This window comes from Mauremys mutica, chromosome 13 (assembly GCF_020497125.1).
Source record: "Mauremys mutica isolate MM-2020 ecotype Southern chromosome 13, ASM2049712v1, whole genome shotgun sequence".
Classification (NCBI taxonomy): domain Eukaryota; kingdom Metazoa; phylum Chordata; order Testudines; family Geoemydidae; genus Mauremys; species Mauremys mutica.
This window is the reverse complement of record NC_059084.1, coordinates 25,086,667-25,101,718: the sequence shown is the minus strand read 5'-3', so window position 1 is coordinate 25,101,718 and position 15,052 is coordinate 25,086,667. Positions and strand designations below refer to the sequence as shown.

Sequence of the window (15,052 nt, the reverse complement as noted above, 5' to 3'; positions counted from 1 at the left end):
GGATGTGTGTGTTGCACAGAGCTATGGTAATGTGATGGGATGGCAAACGTCTCTCCTCGGACAAGTGCCCAGGTTTATGTTCATGTTATCCTGTACCCCTGAGGAAAATGCTGCAATACATATGACCAGAGCAGTGGTTTTACTGAGACACTCATGGGCCTGGCCTGAGAAGTCATTTGTTGCTCAGTCACAGCTCCAAGGTTGAGGTCCCCACTGCCAGGCGAGATCACCATTGCCTGGGCTGCTTTGCTTCAGGGACAGGGCTATAATTTGCCAGGTTTTCCTGGAAATGAAGACCCTGTTACATTGGGAAACAATAAAAAATCCCAGCTGGTAATATGGGCAAGTAGCTAAAGCACAGGCCAGGTAATCGGAAGCCCTGGGTTCTGCTCCCAGCCCTGCAACACACCCGCTGTGTAACTCTGGGTATGTCCAGACTACCCGCCGTATCGGCGGGTAGCAATCGATTTATCGGGGATCGATATATCACATCTCATCTAGACGCGATATATTGATCCCCGAACGCGCTCCCTGTCGACTCCGGAACTCCAGTGGAGCGAGCAGTGGTAGCGGAGTCGACGGGGGAGCCGCGGATGTCGATCCTGCGCCGTGAGGACGGGAGGTAAGTCGGAATAAGATACTTCGACTTCAGCTACGGTATTCCCGTAGCTGAAGTTGCGTATCTTACATCGACACCCCCACCAGTGTAGACCAGGCCTTAAACTATCTAGCCTCATGCATGGGATCTTGAAAGTGAAACTGACTAAAAGTGGAATTGATTCAGTGGGCAGCAAATTATGAAATAATCATAGCAACTGACTAGCCGGTTTCTGTTGCCATGCTAAGAAAAAACTGCATTAATGCTGAAAAGCAAATGAGATTTTTTAATAATTGTTTCAGTGCTAAAACTCAAAGATGGGATTTCTAACATAGCTAAGGATACTTGTTTATTTAAACATGTACTGTTAAAACAGCATCCTTATACCCCAATCACCCCACATTGCTCTCAGAAGAAAGATCTTCTTAAACCAGAGAGAAAGCACCATACCTTATTCACCACCTGAGATCAAACTGATCTCTGGCCTCCATTTGAATCCATATGATTCCCACCCAGTGGCAGTCAAGCTGATCCCTCCCCAGAGGTAATCCTGCTGATCATCCCACCAGTGACTCCATTGGATCCCACTCCTTGGCAACTCCAGCTCACCCCCTTGGCAGAGCCAGGTGACCTCCCAGTACTGTAAATCCAGCTACTTACCCTCCACTGTGACTATAGTTGATCCTTGTGGGTGAAGCCAATTGAACATCCCACAGGCAGATGTTCTCACCTCATAGCAAAGATGGTTAAGCCTACCCTATGGCAACGCCAGTCAATCCCACCCACCATCAGCCTATTTTAGTGGGCAGGCAGGTGTATTTAATGATCGTGTTTTGTGCATTTTGAGCCACAGATTAGAAGCAAACGACCAGTTAAGACCTGTCCCTGCAGTGACAGTCACTTTAGCCCAGCCCTATAAAACAGAGAGTTCTGACATTGCCTGGAGAGTTCACTTGAACCTCAGTGGATCTGTCTTTCCAGGGAGCCTCATGTTCAGCCACTAGAGCTGACTGTGGATGGGGGTGGAGAGAATATGGGCGGTGTGGCTATAAGGAAAACATTTGATGAATAGCCAAGCGTTCATTCCTCTTTCCACTCAGGCACCTTTAAGGAATTGCTTGGGTCACTAATGAAAGATAACATTACCTGTCTATTTTTCAAGCCTGGAGCCAGCCTGTCACCACATGCAGAGTTGCTTGAGCAGCAAGGGCGGTGCGTTGATGACAACCCAGGCACGGCTCGCAGAAATACAAAAGGTGACATTATCCTTTATTAGCATCCTTAAAAACCTTGGCTCCCACCAGCTTTCCTTTGGCTCCTTTTCTTTCCCCATCACATTGTCTTGCAGATTGGTGCGTCAGATGCTCTGGAGCATCTCAGCAGATGGGGATGCTCTCCCACGTGCTGGAAGGGCAATGATAGACCACGGACAGGAGTATGCTGGAGAAGTGACAGGAAGAGGCAGTGCAGCCTCAGCATAGACAATTGGACAGGCATAAAGGCCAAGGACAATTGAGGAGAATAAATTATACAGTCAGGCTGTGGCCCAGCCATATGGATGTGCCAATGCATATGCATAGAACAGAGAGAATAACAGAGGACAGGATCCTACATTAGCAAGAATGTTTTCAGCTATTCATGTTAAGATAATAGCAATCAAATCTCCTGCTGCTCTGGGTGAAAGCTAATTGCTTGAGGCAATCAGAGAAGAATTCATTCCCCTTCATGTGTGATTGGCCAGGTGCATTATGGGCATGTGACACCTGCCTTCTTCTGAGGCAGCAGGTAATGTCCATAGTCAGAGGCAGGGCACTGAGCTTGATGGTCCACCCATCTACTCCATGCCCAGGGCCACCCAACAGGCCAATGGCAGAGCCAGGCCTAGAACCCAGGTCTCCTGAGTGCCCGTGCTGTGCTCTTCTTGTAGGACAAGGCTAAAAATGGCATCAGTGGGATCTTATTAGTGTTATCCAGGGATGAAACTCCACTGACTTCCCTGGGGCTCCAGCAGTTTACAGCAGCTGAGGATCTGGCCCCTAATGCCTTGTACAGACTAGGATTTCCCTCTACCCCAGCTCTTCTGGGGTTTTATTTAACACCTCAGCCACCTCCCCACATTGCTCACACTCCATTGTCAAACCACTTTTTGTCTGCAAGGCATCAAATGGCCCAGTCCCTCATCAGGGAAGATGGCCAACTAGCCTGTTTCCCCATATAAAGCACTTTCCTGGCTTTCTGGGTTTTACGAAGGTTCCTAGCAGACCAATGAGCATGGCTCATCCTGCCGCCCCTCTCCCCATCCCGCCTGCCCCAACCTGGGGACTGCCAAGCCACTCTCTTCCCCCTCCAGGAAGATATCTAAAGGGGGCTGGGAAACAGGAGGCTAGACCTGAACCTGGGCGTTTCCCATGCAGCAAGCAAGCGCATCGCACGTAAGCCGCTCTTGTGGAGCATGTTATGAGGCAGGGCAGCCTAGTAGTTAGCAGCTAGGGTCTTGGAGAGTCTTTTGGTTCTAATCCCACCCTGAGTCCCTGGCTCTGTGGGTGACCTTCGGTCAGTCGCTTAAGCTCTTTGGCCTCAGTCAAAGCCAGCTGTACAGCTGGGTAAGAGCAGGAACCCCACTGACAGACAGCTGCTGCCTCAGTGCGGAGCTTTCCTGAGGAAATAAATCACACGCATGTTAGGAGCAGGGAGGGGAAGCAGCAATCTATGGTGAACTGAAGCAGAAACTCTGACGGGAATGGGGTGAAATACACGGCCCTGGCTTTATGACACTCTCCACCAACCGGGGAGGGGTGAGTAGCACGAGGAATAGAGAAATGTCAGCATTATTTTACTCCAATCGCCCCCCGCTGCTCACAGAAGAAAGATTTTCTTAAATCTTAATATACGTTAGGTGAAGGCTAGGGCTAGTCATTCGCAGTGTGTTTTTTAGAGGCACCATTACCAGAGAGAATGAACTGCAGGATAAACTACGTTATCTGCAACCTATGCGGGCTCTTGCACCACAGTTTATCACACCATCTAGCAGTGCGGCATTACATGGTTTTTCTTATTAACTCATCTCCCATAGGGGGCACTTCAATGGGGTTACTCCAGATTCACACACCCTTCCCTCCTCACGTACCTGAGAATTAAACCTGAGTCTTATATAGTGTAGTACATACATACTCCACGCACATCCTATAATGCACTGTATGCATAGCATATATTCACTGTGCACTACATGATGGGGGTACCTATGCTGTAGCCACATCACATAGTGCACATAGGCATGACAGAATTAGGTTTTTTTAAATAATTGATGGATAGTAGTGATGTTTATTTTCAAGCATTTTCCCCCCAATTTTTATCTATTTAAATTTTCATACTTGCAAGACATTATGGGGTGGGGGATCAGACAGTTATTTAATGACAGGAAACAGATTCAAAAAGTTAGTTTTATAACCGTTAAAACCCATGGTCAACATCACATGTCAAAATATACAAAGGAAATAGCCCTAAATCAAACACGAATAAGTTCTTAAGCAGCATTTTTCTTCCTTTCCCATCTGTACGTTTCTATTATCCATGGAAACATTTTTGTTGATTTGCGTGTATGCAGTGAAATCAATATTTACTGATAAAACTCTAATCTTTCCAAGCCAAAGGGTACAGTGAATGTGCACACGCTCTACCCACATCACATAGCAAATATACACCGTGCACTAGAGCTCCATCCCATAGTGCACAGCATAGCGTAATGGACATGATATACTCACACAGCAATTTTATAGCTAGAGACACACAAGGCCGAGTAGAGAGAGGCGTCCGAATGAGACATAAGCTGCTGTTACTTTAACTTTCCTTCCAGCCTCCTCACTGTGTTTGTTACAGTATCTTAGACTCACACCGCAGAGCAGGAGTGTAATGGACACTCCCACACACATGACCTCGAGTCTAACCCAGCGCAAGGGCAGTAAAGGGGCTGAAGAGAGATGTGCTGCTCCCAGGAGGGGCTAGGTGGCAGGGAAAGTAGCCCTCTCCCTGTTTTAATTTACACCTTGTTCTGGCTCCTCAGCATGTGCCTCCACCAGCTCAGAGTCCTGTCCCGACACCTGGGTGTGAGTAGAGCTGAGAAGGAAGGGAAGGGTGTTGAACTTATCACATGATCTCACACATCACCTGTGCATTGGGTCTGCTGCCTGCAGGGCACTCTGGGGTCTGGTTCTTCACAATACCAGGCAGGACAGAAATGGCATTACCTTGCCTGTGTCAGAGATTGTTCCCCTCATTCTGCCTCAGTGTCTCCTCCCGCTGGCTGCTACAGGTTTGCATTGCTCCTTTAAAGCGAGAGCCCAATCCTGTGTTTTGGGAGATTTCATCCCCCTCCCCAAACTCTATATCTTCAGGTGGGTCCAACAGGACCGTGCCACCTGGAGCCAGTCTCTGACAGGAATGGGAATCCAAGTCAGGTTTCTGCACCCCCTTTTAAAGGACTGGGGGTGGGGGGAATATGCCCAGCGAAGGCACTTCTTAGCTAACACTTTTCACCTGTGATGGTCGCAGAGAAATCCTGGACTGGAGTTTTTCAAGCTTGGTCTATCTCAGTGGTTCTCAAACATTTGTACTGCTGACTCCTTTCACACAGCAAGCCTCTGAGTGTGACTCTCCCTTATACATTAAAAAACACATTTTAAATATTTAACACTATTATAAATGCTGGAGGTGAAGCGGGGCTTGGGGGTGGAGACTGACAGCTTGTGACCCCCTACATAATAACCTTGTGACCCCCTGAGAGGTCACAACCCCCAGTTTGAGAACACCTGGGCTATCTGAATGTAATAGGCACCTACTTGCAGGTACCCCTGCTCCCAGCACAAGGAGGTAGCTAGATCTGCTTTGGAACCAGCATGGGGACCCAAGGGCAAGAGACAGGCCAGGCTGCAGGGTCCCTTGGGGAATCAAAGGCCCAATGCGCTTGGTTTCCGGCTCCTCCAGGGGATTTCTGTACCCTGGATGTCCTTGATTTCTCCCTCTCTCGCTCCGGGCCCTGCCCATCTGAGCTGCAGGAATTTTAGGAGCTCAGAGGGATTAGGACTTTACTCCTGATAGTGCAGCCTCTAGCCTGACTCCCTGCTGCCCTTGTCCCCTAAGTGTAATGAAAAAACATAGTCTGCAGCAGGCTGACATTAAACCTGGCTGCAGCATGGCCACTCTCCTGCCCAGGAGGACCCAGCTGCACTGTGCCAGGGATGGAAAGGACACATTACCCTTTAGCAACTCTTGCTCCAGCCCGGTGGACAGACAAGTTCCCATCTTTCAGGTTCCCCAAAAAAGGACACTGCAAGGGGAAAGGAGGGGGAGCTGGAAGAGGGGGTACAGTTAGGAGTGCTGGAGGTGTGTGTGAGTACTGGGAAGGGTATCTGGCAGCATAGGTGGAGCTGGGGGGCATGGGAGGGCATTGCACCCCCCAAACTGCAAGCCTCAGGCAGGCAGCCTGAGTGTGCAATGTAACGAGTTCTGCAGAGGAGACAGGAGACATGCTGCTGCTTGTGCCCCTGAGGCAGGGAGTCAGAATTTTGTTTATTAACAGGTGATTAAGATAAGAAAGGGCTGTTACAATATTTCCTAAAGTTAAATGATCTGTTCCAAGCTTGGTGAACTGCAAAAAGCAAGTAGCTTAAATGAAAGAAAGTAATTGCAGATTTTTCTACAATTGTTTCAATTGTTGTATTCAAGAGGTGGTAACAAAGTTACTAATATCTTTCTTTGAGACCATAACTGATTTTTTAGACAAAGGAAATGCAGTAGATCTAATCTACCTGGATATCAGTAAGGCATTTGATACAGTTCCACATGAGACATTATTAGTTAAATTGGAGAAGATGGGGATTAACATGAGAATTGAAAGGTGGATAAGGACTTAGCTAAAGGGAAGACTACAAGAGGTCATACTGAAAGGTGAACTGTCAGGCTATAAGGTGGTTACTAATGGAGTTCCTCAGGGATGAGTCTTGGGACCAATCTTATTTAACATTTTTATTACTGACCATGGCACAAAAAGTGGGAGTGTGCTAATAAAATTTGCAGATGACAAAATTGTGAGGTATTGCCAATATGGAGGAGGACCGGAATATCATACAAGAAGATCTGAATGATCTTGTAAACTGGAGTAATAGAAATGGGATGAAATTTAATAGTGCAAAGTCCAAGGTCATGCATTTAGGGACTAACAACAAGAATTTTTGCTATAAGCTGGAGATTTGTGAGTTGGAGGTGACAGAGGAGGAGAAAGAGCTGGGTGTATTGGTTGATCACAGGCTGAGTATGAGCCATCAATGTGATGCAGCTGTGAAAAAGACTAATGCAGTTCTAGGCTGTATCAGGCGAGGTGTTTCAGTAGAGACAGGGAAGTGTTAGTACCATTATATGAGGCACTGGGGAGACCTCATCTGGAGTATTGTGTGCAATTCTGGTCCCCCATGTTTAAGAAAGATGAATTCAAACTGGAAAAGGTGCAGAGAAGGGCTACTAGGATGATCCGAGGAATGGAAAACCTATCTCATGAGAGGAGACTCAGAGAGCTTGGTTTGTTTAGTCTAACCAAAAGAAGGCTGAGGGGAGATATGACCGCTCTCTATAAATACAGCAGAGAGATAATAACACGGAGGGAGAATACCAGTGGGGGCAAAAAACCTAACTGGCTTCAAGACTGAGCTTGATAAGTTTATGGAGGAGATGGTAGGATGAGACTGCCTACAATGGCACTTGGCCCATCGGCAACTACCTGTAGCAAAACCCCCCAATGGCAGGAGATGGGTCACTAGATGGGGAGGGCTCGGAGTTACTACAGAGAATTCTTTCCCAGGTATCTTTCTGGTGGGACTTGCCCACATGCTCAGGGTCTACTGATCACCATATCTGGGGTCTGGAAGGAATTTTCCCATGGATCAGATTGGCAGAGACCCTGGGTTTTTTTCACCCTCTTCTGCAACATAGGGTCACTTGCAGGTTTAAACTAGTGTAAATGGTGACTTCTCTGTAACCTGAAGTCTTTAAACCTTGATTTGAGGACTTCAGTTACTCAGTCAGAGGTTAGGGGTCCATTACTGCAGTGGGTGGGTGAGGTTCTGTGGCCTGCAATATGCAGGAGGTCAGACTAAATGATCACAATAGTCCTTTCTGACGTTAGTAAGAGTATCTGAGTAAGAATAGACATTACAATTTTAAACCTAACCAGTGTCCCATAAGTGACTTGCCACAAGAAGTCAGAACATGTCAGTATTAAAGCTGAGTGGGTCTAATATTTATTTAATTTTCTTTTTTCTTGATATAGGAATGAGATAAATGCTCCTGTCAGATATTTCTAAGTTATTACCTGCAAAAACACTACAGTTTTCAGTTGCCTAAGTAGCCCCTGGAACCACAGTTGAAGTTGCTCTCCTCTCCTCACAGTCTGAAATGGTGCCCCTGTGGGCTGGCATGGAATTTGTCCCCCCCCCCACATGGCCCTGCTGGCTGATTGAAGCCACACACCCAAATATAGAAGTCAAACTATGCCTATGTTTGGCAGGTGCTGGAAGGGGCACCGGGGCCTCACTCTCAAGGTGTGGAGCACTGTTGCTCCCTGTCACTGTGGCAGGGCAGCTGGTGCAGGCCCAGGACACAGCGCCAATTGTCCATCAGCGCCTTCCTGCGGGACCCTTTCCCCAGGGCAGGGAGCTGAGGCCTTGGTGGGAAGGATCTAGCAACTGTAGGCAGCGGAGGGGCCAGTCGGGGCACAGCTAGCTCTTTCTGAGCTTCAATGTCTGCACCACAAAAATTCCCAGACATTCTTCTTATTTGAAAAATCCACCCGAACAGAGGATCACAAAAGAGGAAATGTCCAGGGAAACCCAGATGTAGGGTAATCCTATGGAGAGACTCCAGTTCAGCGCCTGACCATGGGGCAAGGGTGTCACATCCACAGCAGATGCAAACTACATCCCTCCAGGTCACTGTGACAGGAACCTGTCCTCAAGGTTTGAGCATTGGCCTACAAAACCCAGGGTTGTGAGTTCAGTCTTTGAGGGGGCCACTTAGGGAACTGGGGTAAAACAAAACAAAAAACTGTCTGAGGATTTGTCCTGCTTTGAGCAAGAGGTTGGACTAGATGACCTCCTGAGGTCCCTTCTAACCCTGAGATTCTATGGCCTCAGCTCCCTCGCGGTGCCTGCAGTCATTCGCTCAGACCCAGCACTCTCACTTATTAATGCCTTTCACAGAACATAAACACCCTCCTCCTTAGCCCCTCAAAGCCAGTGCTCCTTCTGGCCCTGGGGCTAACAGTAACAGCATCCTCGCCTGCATTCAGGAGACCCCGTCCTTCCCCCAGAGTTGGGTTCCAAAACAGACTCACGGCTCTGCCTGGGGCTGGGTTACAATTTAGGCCAGCCATAGTTCTCAGTCAGCTTCTCTCCTGCAAGCCCCTTCTACCCAATCCTTTCACACACCGGCCTGGAAAGGCTAGCAGCCAGCCATGTCCTGCTAGCCTCTAGGAGCCCCTCTCTCTAGGAGCACCTCCTGCCATGTGACTGTTGGTCACCTTTCATCAGGCTCAGGTGCTCATTAGTCAGTTAGCTGCCCACTAGTCACCAAGGCAATTGTTTGCTTACAGGTGGGCCAAGATGGACCTCTGGCCCCCGACCCCCCTTAAAGGGGACAGTCCTCTGGATAGTCCCCCTGTGCTGCAGGAGAAGCAAAGCTCTGATTTTTTTACTGTTACACTGTTCCTATTAGTGCTGGTGATGGTTGCAGGGCGGATTGCCCTGGAGACCTCAGTCCTATGCCCAGACTAGGACCAGAGCCAGACCCAGCTTCCTCTAGGTGGTCCTGCTGTCATGCCTCAGCTCTGACCTGGGGAGATTGTAGTAGTAGGATTTTATGTTTGTATTTTGTATAATTTAGAATGAAGGATAAAGAATAAGATACGAATGTAGCATGTATTAAATGTATTAATTTGACTATATCCTGCCAGACCCTTTTTTGACTAGCAGAAAAGAATAGCCTAGTGGGCCATTGGTAGAGATGCATCAGCCAGAATCTCTTTGTGTCTGGACTGATTTCAAAGCAGTAACAGGCCTTTGAGGATCACCACTTTGTCCTAGGCGTAGCATTTTAAAATAAGTAAAAGAATGCGATGATTGTTTTTCTTCTGCATTGTCATTTGATGTTCCTGTTCAAAATGTTCTGTGTAAATGAATTCCATTTTGTGTGTGAATGAGGAATGGGTGTTAAGAGATATCTAAATGGGTGTTAAGAGATAAGCGTGAAGGCCATCACTATCAGAGGAGGCAGACTGATGACTTTAAAAATGAGACAGGCATCTATCAATAGGGACAAGATAGCTCTGATCAAAACCAGCATGAGAGACGTAATGAAAGAACAAGATAAAGGATGAGAAGGACAATTAAAGAAAACAAGCACTCACAAAACAACAACTGATTACAGCATGATGGTGCAAAACTCCTTGGTCCCAATGAAGGAATATCACTATATAAACAGTATATAGTGCATATTGCCTTGCCATGAAACTTTGGGTTCGTCTTGCCAAGACTTCCTTGGAGCATCGTGTCACGACCAACAGAATCCAGCTCCTGTCTACCTGTGATCAACCTAGCTGGCCACTGCATTGATCTGGACTCTGGACTGGTAACTATAACATCAACTGACCGGAGAGAGAGAGAGCGTGTGTGTGTGAATGGATACACTAATTGTTGTATCTTCAATAAACGTGGTGTACTGCCTTTTCCCCTGAAAAAGATCCTGTGTGCTTCTTATAAGCATAACAAGATCACCTCTGGTGGGGAGAGGCTAATTCAATCTGCATGGCCCATTCTGTCCTTGGCCTCTCTGCTGATTAGTGCTGGGGGGACGGTGGGTTTTGTGATGTGGACACTTGGCCATCTGGAACTGAACTGAGACTCTCAACTGCCTCCCGGCATAGTGGACATCCACGCTGCAATGTAAACCTGTGGCTCCGACTCTCAAAGGCCAATTGACTCAGGCTCAGCTTCAGGCTGGAGCAGGCTCTGAGACCCCATGAGGGGCCCCGAACATCAGCCTGAGCCCATGTCAATAGACCCGGGCTCCAAGTGTCCGTGCCACGAGTCTTCTATTGAAGCGTATACGTACCCCTAGAGCCTAGAAATGGAAAAGGCTGATTGGGCTCCATTTAGCGCACGTCAGGGGCCAACGGCTGCTTGTTCCCTGCAGTGAGTGTTTCATTATGATGTCTCAGGCACTGAGATTTCCACTAAAGTTCAGCCAGCAGCTGTCAGGTGGCCACGACTTTTAGTCTCTGCTGCGCGCTGGGTGGAGCTGGGCCATGCTGTGGAAGCCAGCCTGTCCCTTTACCAGTGCTTTGAGCCATCTGGCCATCCCAAGCTCTTATTTTTAAAGGGCCAGTGCTTTGGAAAGTCCCTTCCTGCCCTCTGAGCGCAGCAAACTTAGGACACAGGGAAGGGACATGTGAACTCCCGTGGAGCAAATGCTTCACTCCATTACCACTCTGTGTGAGCCGAGCAGCTGCAGTCGCTTCCTGCCATGGAGAAGGGGTGTGATGGTGGGGTTTGTTTCCTTTCAGTCTCCTGAGAGGATCCTGGCCCCATCTCCATGAGGGGTGGTTTCCACCTGCAGTCTGGAGCATGTCAGCAGGGATGAAGTGAGGTGAGATGCAGCAGCAGCCTGGCCAAGTGGGGAAGCAACTGAATGTGCCTATTCACGAGAGGGACAAGTGACAGAAGGTGACTGTGTTTGGGCAGCCCCCACTGGCTCCCTGTGGGGAGGGCTGCTCAGCACCGTGGCTGGGGAAAAGAGGGCACTATGGCTTATTTTGTGCCCTGGCCTAGCCAGGAAGCTGCTGCTGTCCCTTTCCTGGCTCAGTATGGACATGACCAGTGACTGTACCTGAAACTTTGGAGTGAATTAAATACTGATGAAAGTGAGGGGGGCATGTGATACATTTGCCACCTCCCCCAGCTCTGCCAATGCCCCCCAGTCCTGACCTGCAGTCCCCTCCCCTCACTGCTCTGCCAGTTTACCTCCCTCCTGACCACAGCCTCTTCCCCCAGCTCTGCCAATGCACCTCCCTCCTGACCCACAGTCTCCGATCCGCAGAGGGCCCTGGGTGTGCATATGTTTTTAGAGGGATCCGCTGGGTCAGATAGCTGCATAATAGTTTAGCAAAGGGTGGCAGGTGAGGTCTGAACCGAGAGCCAGTACTCACTGGTCACCATAACCACTGTGAGATGTATGTATGGATAATATTTATGGAGTTATGTATCTACACTGAAAATTATCTCCTGAAGGTCTTGGCATTAAGGCAGGTCACCAGGAGGTGATGTACCTCAGAGATCTTCCTTTCAGGCAGGAGGTAACTGACATCGATCTCCCTGTCTGGCTGTCTGCATATTGTCTGCCTCACACTGTTTGCCTTTTGCATACTGAGCCCGGTGCTAACTAAGAGATTGCAAAATCTACAAGGGAGAAAACTTACAGGCAGAAACAAACACCAGTGTGTGCGTGTCTGTGAGTGCGTGCATGTGCGCGCGCCCTGGCTATGAATAAAAGCAAAGGGGTGGTCTGGTATATCGTGGAATGCAAAGAGACATACTGAGTCCTTCACCTAGGAGGCAAACTGACAGCATGCTTGTGGGGCACAAAGGGAGGGTCATAGCCAGCCTAGCTGTAAAGCACTGCAGGGATTTGGGGTAAGCAAGGCCAGAGGCGGCTCTAGGTATTTTGCCGCCTCAAGCACGGCAGGCAGGCTGCCTTCGGCGGCTTGCCTGTGGGAGGTCCCCGGTCCCGCGGATTCGGCGGCACGCCTGCGGGAGGTCCGCCGAAGCCACGGGTCTAGCGGACCCTCTGTAGGCATGCTGCCAAAGGCAACCTGCCTGCCGCCCTCGTGGTGACCGGCAGAGCGCCCCCCACAGCTTGCCGCCCCAGGCATGCGCTTGGCGTGCTGGGGCCTGGAGCCGCCCCTGAGCAAGGCGTTACTAGACATGTGATTATCTTGTGAATTAAGTCCAGGCTCTAGAATGCGTGTGATGGTTTGATTTTATATGGAACTATTTGTTTCCAGTGCTCCTATCTGCCATTACTTGCCTCCCTCAGCTTTGTTAAATATGCCTCGACTTGATTTCACTCTAAACAAATCCAAGTGTCATGTGTTATGTGGAGCCCTGACCCGAGGTGGCCCTGGGAAGCTGTGCTGAACTGCTTCCTTGACAGAGCGGATCGGTGAACACTGCGAGTGCCCAGGGAGCAGGCACTGACACATCAGGGGACATTCAGCAGGCTCGAGGGTTGAAGGGGGGCTGTCGCTAACCTGCAGAGTGACAGCTGGGCCTGTCAGGCCTAGTGAGGAGGGCTTGTGCTGTGTGTGGCTGGTGGTGTCAGGGAGCTGACCCCTGGCAGGCACAGACCGGGCTTCCTCATGCTAAGGGCAGGTGGTAGCGAGGTGCCTCTCTGCCCTGGTACCCCGGGTACTGCCCTGGTACTGCCCTCCTACCACATGTGGGGTTTTAATACATTACTCTTCCTTTGCACTGCCATCCCCGGGCCCTATGCGCACGTGTGGGTAGTGGAGTGGGAGCGTTCCCAGCCCGCAGCGGAAGGAGGTTTGAGCCAGGTGAGGGTCAGAAACATACGGATTCTTGTGAGACTTCCAGCTGGAGCTCACTGGCTCTAGGGGAAGCAGATAAAGTTCAGACCCGAGTCAGTCACAGCCCTCGCTGTCAGTCACAGCCACAGCCCCTCGCTGTCAGTTACAACAGCAGCCCCACACTGTCAGCCGCAGCCTCTCGCTGTCAGTCAAAGCCGCAGCCCCTCACTGTCAGTCAAAGCCGCAGCCCCTCGCTGCTGGTCACAACCGCAGCCCCTCACTGCTGGTCACAACCGCAACCCAGCACTGTCAGCCGCAGCCCCTCACAGTCAGTCACAACCACAGCCCCTCACTGTCAGTCATAGTCACAGCCCCTCGCTGCGGGTCACAACTGCAGCCCAGCACCATCAGCCGCAACCCCTCACAGTCAGTCACAACCGCAGCCCCTCACTGTCAGTCATAGCCACAGCCCCTCACTGTCAGCTGCAGCCTCAACTCCATACTTGAGCTGAATTTTGATTCTTTTATTTTCTCTCTGCTCACAGCCTACTCTCCAGACATTCATGGGTCAACACCCACCTCATGCATGGAACTCCTTCTGAGGGCCCAGCTTACCCAGCAAAGAGGTGTGACGTGTCTGAAGCTGCTAGGCAGAGGAGGGGAGGATACATGGGGAAGAATCAGAGCAATCCCCCTCACCCTGCCCTCACTGACAGCCTGTCCTGAACTGCACCCGCCTGCCCTGGAACACTTCCCGCAGCACCAAGTGCCTCGCAGAAGATGGGGTTCAAAGAGTGGCCTGGCTATCCCATCCCCACTGCGGGTTGCTCAGAACTGCAGCAGGGGCTGCACTGGCTCTCTCTGCCTCCTGGTCTAGAGATTCATCTATTCCAAAGCCAGAAGGGACCACTGGGATCATCTTGTCTGACCTCCTGTATAACACAGACCAGAGACCTGCCCCCAAATAATTCCCAGAGCAGAACTTTTAGAAAAACTGCCACTCTTGATTTAAAAATTGCCAGTGATCGAGACTCCACCACAAGTAAGTTGTTCCAATGGTTAATTACGGTACCTTCACTGTTAAAAATTTACACTTTATTTCCAGTCTGAATTGGTTTAGTTTAATTGCCAGCCATCGGATCATGTTATAGTTTTCTTTGCAGGGGCGGCTCTAGAAATCAGGCTGCCCCAAGCAGCGCGGTGCGCTGCGCCGCCCTTCCCCGGTCCTGCGGCGGGTCCCCTCTTCCTGCGGCTCCGGTTGAGCTCCTGCAGGCATGACTGCGGCAGGTCAACCGGAGCCGCGGGAAGAGGGGACCCGCCGCAGTCATGTCTGCGGCAGGTCCGCTCGTCCCGGGGCTCCGGTGGACCTGCCGCAGTCATGCCTGCGGGAGGTCCAGCCGAGCCGCGGGACGAGCGCCCCCTCCGCAGTCATGCCTGCGGCAGGTCCACTCGTCCCGGGGCTCCGGTGGACCTCCCGCAGGCATGCCTGCGGCAGGTCCGCCAGCCCAGCCTCCCGCCCTCCCCGGCGGCAGGGGACGCCCCCTACATTTTGCCGCCCTAGGCACCAGCTTGTTTTGCTGGTGCCTAGAGCCGCCCCTGTTTCTTTGTTAGGGTGGAGAGCCCATTATTAAATATTTGTTCCCCATGTCGATACTTATAGTCTCTAATCAAGTCACCCCTTAACCTTCATTTTGTTAAGCTAAACAGATTGAGCTCCTTGATCTATCACTATACGGCATGTTTTCTAATCCTTTAAGCATTCTTGTGGCTCCTCTGACCCCTCTCCAATTAGTCAACACCCTTCTTGAATTGTGGGCACCAGAACAGAA

At 50.1% G+C, this 15,052-nt stretch overlaps 1 protein-coding gene across 1 annotated transcript in view; it reads right to left on the bottom strand.

Annotated features, from left to right (window-relative positions):
* The window catches only part of LOC123348300 (disks large-associated protein 4-like), a 191,751-nt gene that overhangs the window by 28,488 nt on the left and 148,211 nt on the right, over positions 1-15,052 (bottom strand). The window lies entirely within an intron of this gene.